We start from the raw sequence: 6,860 nt of genomic DNA, 5'->3' as shown, positions 1-6,860 counted from the left end.
CAGGGACAAAAGGGGCAGTGATGGATACGTTGCCCCGTTCCCCCTTTCTACCATTAACTCCCCACCTCCACCCCACCAACAACTTCATGGATCTCTCAGGTTGTGTTTCAATCTGAAGTTAACTGGGATAAACCTAACCCTCCAATAGCTCTCTCTTTACATGGATTCACTTAATATTCCTAACAACCTAATCATGTAGATTTCATCATTAACATCCTCGTTTTTCAAAAGAGCAGAGGCTGTGAGAGGTAAAGTCACCGACTTAAGATCTCATGCAGCCAGGAAATCGAATTCGAACCCATTGTCTATCAAATCCTGGCTCTCCCAATATCTTTGTACAAATATCTTTGAACACATGTTCTATTATTTTTTTCACCTCTTTTGTTTACATCATTAGAAGTGGGTGCACTGAGTCAAGGAACTTGCACTTTTAATGTTTTCTTTTCTTTTTTTAATTAAAGAATGCCAAAATGTCATTATGTAAATTTGCATTATTTTACATTTCCACCATAAGGGCGTGAGAATGCCTGTATCCTCATACGATGGGCAATATAGAGCAGCAGCAAAATTTAATCTTCTCCTTAAGCTACCTGACGAAATACGGTTTATCACTATTGTTTTCATTAGCTGCTTAGCACTGAAAAGCTCAGCGACCCTCTGGGGGAGCCCCCCGGCGCCTCTGCGCCGTCCGCGCCCGCCTGGGGAGCGCGCCGGCCGCCGCGCGCCGCCCTCCTCTGGGCCTAATCGGGTTCCCAGGCGCAGTGCGCACGCGCGCGCTTCGCCCCAGGCGTCCAGCTTTGTGCCTGATCGCTGTCTCCACGGCCGCGTCCGGGGGCAGCTTTTAACCCGGGCTGGTCTTCGGGGAAGAGCAGCGTGTCCCCCGGACCCAGCGCGCCTCTGGGCCTCAGCGGCGAGAGGGCCCGGGGCGGGGGGCCTGCGGGTGTCGGGCGGCGCGTCGGGCAGCCCACGCGGGCGGGGCGGGCCCGCCGCTCGGGCCTGGGCGTCGGTCGCCGGTGGGGCCGGAGCCCGGCGCGGAGCCCCTGGCAGGACAGGTAGGGAGGCGGCGACGCTGGCAACCGTCTCCTCCCCACCCCGTGTCGGCGAGGCTCCCGGCGGTGCACTGGGGGCTCGGCGTGCGGCGGGGCGCGGCCAGGAGCCGGGGCCGCGGGGCGGGGGCGGCGGGGATGGGGCCCGCGGCGGGGGTGGGCGCCCGCCGGGTCTGGGCCGGTCCCACCCGCCCGAGCTCCCTAGCCTGGCGGTGTTCTCCCGGGGTCAGAGTGCTTGTGCCTCCAGTTCTTCCGAAACTGCCAGGGTTCCTCTCCATTCGTGGGAGTGTCCAAGGCATCCCTGAACCCATTTCGAGCTACAGGTTTCCTGGGGCGCATAGTTGAGAAGTTGTGTCAAACGGAAAAAAAAAAAAAAACCCAAAACAACATAACAAAAAAACAGCCCAAATAGAGGATTCAAGCTTGGGGGCCTGGATGTGCGTTTAGTGTGTCTGTTTCCTACTCACTCCTGGGCCCCGCCTTACCTGGAAGGATGACCCTTGGGAAGTCGTCTTGCGCATTCTCCCAAAAAATCACTCAGACGAGGAACTCTGCTGTCGTTAAAGAGGCGGTGACGTGGAAACTTGCCTTCATTTTTACAGTGAGCAGAGCAGCATGCCCATATTGACGACTTACGAATGCAGTGTGCTTAAGGTCCTGAGAGTCGAGGAGCTCTGAGGTGGAGACTGACACTACCTGACGCACTGCCAAAGCCCAAGCCACAGGACGTTGAGGATAGTAGTTGACGGTAACTGTTTTCAAAAGGCGTTTTGTGCTCAAATATGTTTAGAAACTTCATGGTTAGAGTTTTCTCTGCTGTAGAATGTTTCAGTTTTCAATATGCTAATGATATTTACCTTGAACTTCCCACTGGAAGTAAACAGTATAAAGAGTTTCCCAGATTTGAATGGAAAATACTGTTTTTCTTGGGCACTGTTTCCGTTTAACATATGAAACCGTTTGGGAAATGGAGTTCCAGCATCCGAAACTCATGGTTTGGAAGGGTGTAGTGTAGGTCAGTGCTTTTTGAACTTCAGTGGCGCATGCATCTGGCCGAGGGGAGGAGGGGGGGTTTCTTGTTCAATAAAATACAGATTTGGTTCCCAGGTGACGCTGAAGCTGCTGGTCCGTGGACCACACACTTTGAGCAGCAAGGATGTGGATCACTGGATTGAAGGAGACCGTGCTCTGCGCCCTGCTCTCCACAGCAAACTGGGCTGCTTCTGAGTGATCGCTTCCCTGTCCAGGCCTATAAAATAGCAGACTGGACTAGAAGATCTCTAAGATTCCTTTCAGATCTAACATGCTGTGATTCTAGTCTGGTTACCCCTGTGACAGTTGAGTAAACTATCCTTGCCCAGTGGCCAGTCTGGACTTGCACATTTCTAATAGTGGGGAAATTACTGCATGTATATAAGGCATCCATCCCGTTTCATCTTGGAATCTCTCAGTAAGGAACTTTTTCGTTTTGTTGAAATACATCTCTGCAGCTTCCATACTTTTGGTCCTAGGTTATCTGTTAGAATTCAACAGAAAAGGAAAATGCAATCCTCATTTAAATAGGTGACTCTTAAAGTGTGAGATGACGGTGTTTCTCCCTAGTTTCCCCAGACTGCATTGTCCTTTACTCTTCCATGATGTTGTTCCAGATCCCTCTCTTAAATTTAGTCCTTCTGCAGTGTGGTGTAGTGGGGCTGTAGCTGGACTTTGAAGGGTGGGTGGGGCTTGCAAAACTGGGGAAAGCATCCTGAGCAGCAGACGGTGGTGCAGAGATGACACTGCATTTGTCAGATCCAGGATTGTTTGATTAAAGCAAGAAATGGTAAGATTTCTTACAGTGAGATTGTAAGGTTACTTACAATGAAAGACTTTGGGCAAAGCAGTATTTTAGAGTGTGTGGTTGTCTTACTATGGTGGGCAATGTGGTTGGAAATGGAGAAGCAGCAAGGCAGGGGGCCAGGTCTATTTCATCGATCAGCAAAGAGGACTTATGTTGATGGTAACAGTAATGCCTTATATTTATGTGTGAGATTTTACAGATTACAGAAGGCAGTCTTTCTTGGGAGGTGGGCAGAGCAGCTGTGACCCCATTTTGTAGAGGAGGCACCAAAGAGGGTAGATGATTTGCCTTAATTTGCAAAGCTATTGAGTGGCTGACCAAAGTGAAGACAGTGGTGATGGAGGAGGAAGGAAGGATGCGGGAGAAATACCGAGGAAGAAGTGATAAGTTGGGCCTGATTGACCAGGAGGGTACAAAGGAAAAGAAGTGGTCAGGGAGGAGTCAGACTAGTTGGGAAAATCGTAAGGCAGAATTGCCAGCTGCTGTGGGTTGCACTCTGCCGGCTGTCCCATTCGCTGGTGGCCGCCTGGAGTTACAGGTTGGGAAGGACCGCGGTGGAGGACTCCCTGGGTGTTCAGCCTGCCTACAGCCGGGGGTGCTGTGGGGGGCTGGGGCTCTCTGTCCCACACCAAGGGCGTGGAAACTGGACCCTCAGTGTCCCCTGAGGAGGTGAGCGCTGAGCAGTTACCTGATTCAAATCTTAGGGTCCTTGCCATCCTGGAGACACTGAATTTGGTTTTATATAATTTTTCTTTAGAGGTTCTGGCTAGTCCTGGTCGCCCTTGGCTGATGGGCAGATGGGCTGTCCAGTCTGACCTCCCCGCATGCCTGCTTGTCTGAGGGCGTCACTGAAGCAGCGACTGGGCCCTTGTCCCTCCCAGAGCCTCACTGAAGCTCTTTTCCAAGAAGATCTGCACTTCTCCTACGGCCTCGCGGTCTCCCTGTGCTCCTTTGACCCTGGATGCGTGTGAACTTGAGTTTTAGTGTCGCTACCACCTTCCAGTCCCTGGCGCTGTCCCTGCATTTGTGGTTTCTTAGGTGCCTCTGTGGGGACGACGGAGCGACATGTGCGGGACTTCATGTCCCTCACGGCGTCTCTGGGAAGCCTGTCAGAGTCAGCCTGTGCCCCAGAGCCTGGCGCGGTGCACGTCCAGGCTTCTGTTCAGCATCGAGGGCTGTCTGTGCTCAGTGCTTAGGAGACTGCAATGAGTAAAATCTGTCTTCCCTGGAAGAATTGATGATAAGTGAGACAACGTTTTAAATAAACTGTGATACTGCAGTGGAGATATTTCCAAAGAGCTACGGGAGGGCAGAGTGGGGAGTGACTAGCCCCATGTGGAGACATCAAAGGAATCTTTGGGAAAGAGGTGATAACTGAGTCGAGCCTTGAAGATGAAGAGAGAATGGACCTGGTGATGCTTGCAACATTTGCAGAAGCCTAAGGGGGGTGGATTCAGGTGGCTGGAATATAAGAGAACTTTGGGATCAAAGGAGAGGCGATTGATGAGACTAGATTCATAAGGAGGCCAGTTTTTTAACAGCCTGTAGTTTATGCTAAGATTCAGTTTTGTGGGAGGGAAGCCACTGGAGGTTTTCAGGCAGGGAGGTGATGTGATTGTATTTTGGGAAGCCAGTTGTGGAACTAGGCTGAAAGGGGAGAGTCTGGATCAGGGACGCCAGGAAACTCTTGTAGTAACCTAGGCTTGGCTGGAGGCTGAGTTAAAGATTAGGTCAGTGGGGGTGGGAAGGAGGGGACGAGTCAGAGAGACTGCAGAGACAGAGTTAACCTGACGCAACGACTAGTTGTTGAGAACAGGAGACGGAGTTGTTGAGGATGACTTGGATTTCTATTTTGGGTGGGTGGTGGTGCCAGTGGTAAAGGAGGAATATAGAAAAGGAATGTTTTTTTCTCTTTTTTCTTTGAGGGGGTAATTGGGTTTATTTATTTTTGTATTTGGAGGAGGGACTGGGGATTGAACCTAGGACCTCCTGCGTGTTAAGCATGCACTCTACCTCTGGAGCTATACCCTCGCCTCTAGAAGAGGAGTGTTTCTGAGGGGGGAAGATAGCACGTGTTTTGGATCATGTTGAATTTGGGGGCTCTTTGGCACTTAGCAGACAGGTGGAAATGTGGGTCTGGTTCAGAGGAGAGTCTGTGCTCTGGGGGTGGCAGGTGGAAGTGGTAGTCGGTGCTGTTGGAATGGATGAGCCCAGCCACGCTCACCGAAGGCTGAGGATGCCGGCGGAGAGGAGAGGGACTGGTGGGCAACGTGCGACAGAATGTCGTCCAGGGGGCGACAGAGGAAGAAGTTGCAGGAGAATCAGCAGCCTGTGTTACTGCGGGAGGTCAGGCAGGAGGAGCTTGGAAGATGCACCTTGAGACTGGGCAGTGAGGAGAGTGTGGTCACCGGGGCGCTTTTTATGTCTTTTAGCGTGAGCAGCCTCATTGGAGTCATGAGGACGGGAGCCAGGTGGATTGAAGAGTGGACGGGAAGTGAGGATGCGGAAGATGCACTCACTTTGAGGTTTTTGGCGGGGAAGGAAGGAAGGAAGGGAGATGGTGGCAGCTCGTGGAGGAGTAGCAGAGACTAGAGACAGATTTTCCTGGACTAGAAGCCTTGAGCATGGGTTATCTGATGATGTGTAAGAGCCAGTAGGGAGGTGGCATTTGAAGGCACAGGGGAAAAGGTGATGGCTGAATCAGGTCCTTAGAGGAAGGGGGAGGGTTGCCTCTGAAAAGAAGGGGACATCGTTTCTTTGAAGAGCAATGACAGAAGAAAGGAAAGAACGTGGGGAGAAAGAGGCGGTGATGGATACATCTAAAATTGCAAAGGAATTCTCACCTAATAGGCTCAGTTTTCCTTCTCAGCAAGTTTACCTGCTGAGGGGTGGGGACCCTGGTGGGGGCTCGAGCAGGAAAGGGACTTGAAAGTGGGGAGGGAGGCTTGAAACAGCTACCCAGAGGGGAGAGGGGATGAGCGCAGACCCGAGACGGGCTCCGGGAATGCTGATTCCCTCCGAACTTGAACCCTGCACTGTAGCCTTCTCTTTCCTCTTCCTGATCGTAATCGTGGCTGGCAGTTAGTAAGTGCTTGACAGCAGGCACTCTTCTGAGTGCTTCCCAGGCATTTTCCCGTGATTCTGACAACAATCCTGTTAGAAGGGTGTTGCTATTATCCCTGTTTTTCAGAAGAGGGAATTGAGAGGATGACTTACTTACGCTTAGGGGTGCTTACGTCCGATGAGTCTCTGAGCTCTGCAGAAACGGCATTCCTTCCACTGAGGCCTCAGAGAAAGGCAGAAATCTAATCCCAACTTCCAGTTTCTGGACCTTGAGGGGCTGCAGTTTAGGGCTGCTGAGAAGAGCATGTTACTAGGCCAGTCTGTGGGTGTGATGGTGGCCTGGGTGAGCAGGGTGGCGGGGTCAGGTGGTGGCCTGGGTGAGCAGGGTGGTGGGGTCAGGTGGTGGCCTGGGTGAGCAGGGTGGTGGGGTCAGGTGGTGGCCTGGGTGAGCAGGGTGGCAGGGTCAGCGTTGCTTCTGTATTTTCACAGCTATGTAGGGACCTCTGAAATCCTTGTGTGGTTTCCCAGCAACCTGACTAGAAAGACAAGTGACAGATAATGACTTGTTAGGCTGAGAAAATAATTTTTTCTGCCAGCTATGGGACAGGGCAGACTCATAACCTTATATAATAGCATAGATTATTAATATTCACCTTTTATGTTTTCGCCATTGGTGTGATAGGTAGAATTTGTAGGTAAGGCGCACACCTGGCTTGAGCGGAAGGGGAGAATGGTGAGATGGCATGGGTGGAAAATGGACTTACCTCCTCCTGCTGCAGCCGCTGGAGCATCATTTCTGTGTCCTTCCTCTTGAGGTTGCCATGGATACGCCTTTGCATGGTGACTTGAAGAGACTGATTTCCATGATGATCAGATGATGACGTGGATTTAAAAAGAGAAAGGACAGAATG

General features: G+C 51.6%; 1 protein-coding gene across 5 annotated transcripts in view; it reads left to right on the top strand.

Moving 5' to 3' along the window:
• The first annotated feature begins 916 nt into the window (after positions 1-916).
• Positions 917-6,860, top strand: part of LOC116283566 (dynactin subunit 1-like) — a 28,781-nt gene continuing 22,837 nt past the window's right edge. For 2 of the 5 annotated variants that reach the window (XM_072937494.1, XM_072937490.1), the window contains exons 1-2: positions 917-1,052; positions 1,649-1,794. The gene's annotated coding sequence lies outside the window, so the exon portion shown is untranslated. Of the gene's footprint in view, positions 1,053-1,648; positions 1,795-2,153; positions 2,497-6,860 lie in introns of those variants that run through there. The other 3 variants (XM_072937492.1, XM_072937491.1, XM_072937493.1) reach the window with 3 other exon arrangements.

The sequence above is a fragment of the Vicugna pacos genome, chromosome 15 (assembly GCF_048564905.1).
Source record: "Vicugna pacos chromosome 15, VicPac4, whole genome shotgun sequence".
Classification (NCBI taxonomy): Eukaryota; Metazoa; Chordata; class Mammalia; order Artiodactyla; family Camelidae; genus Vicugna; species Vicugna pacos.
The sequence above is the reverse complement of the archived record's forward strand: the minus strand, read 5'-3'. Positions and strand labels throughout refer to the sequence as shown.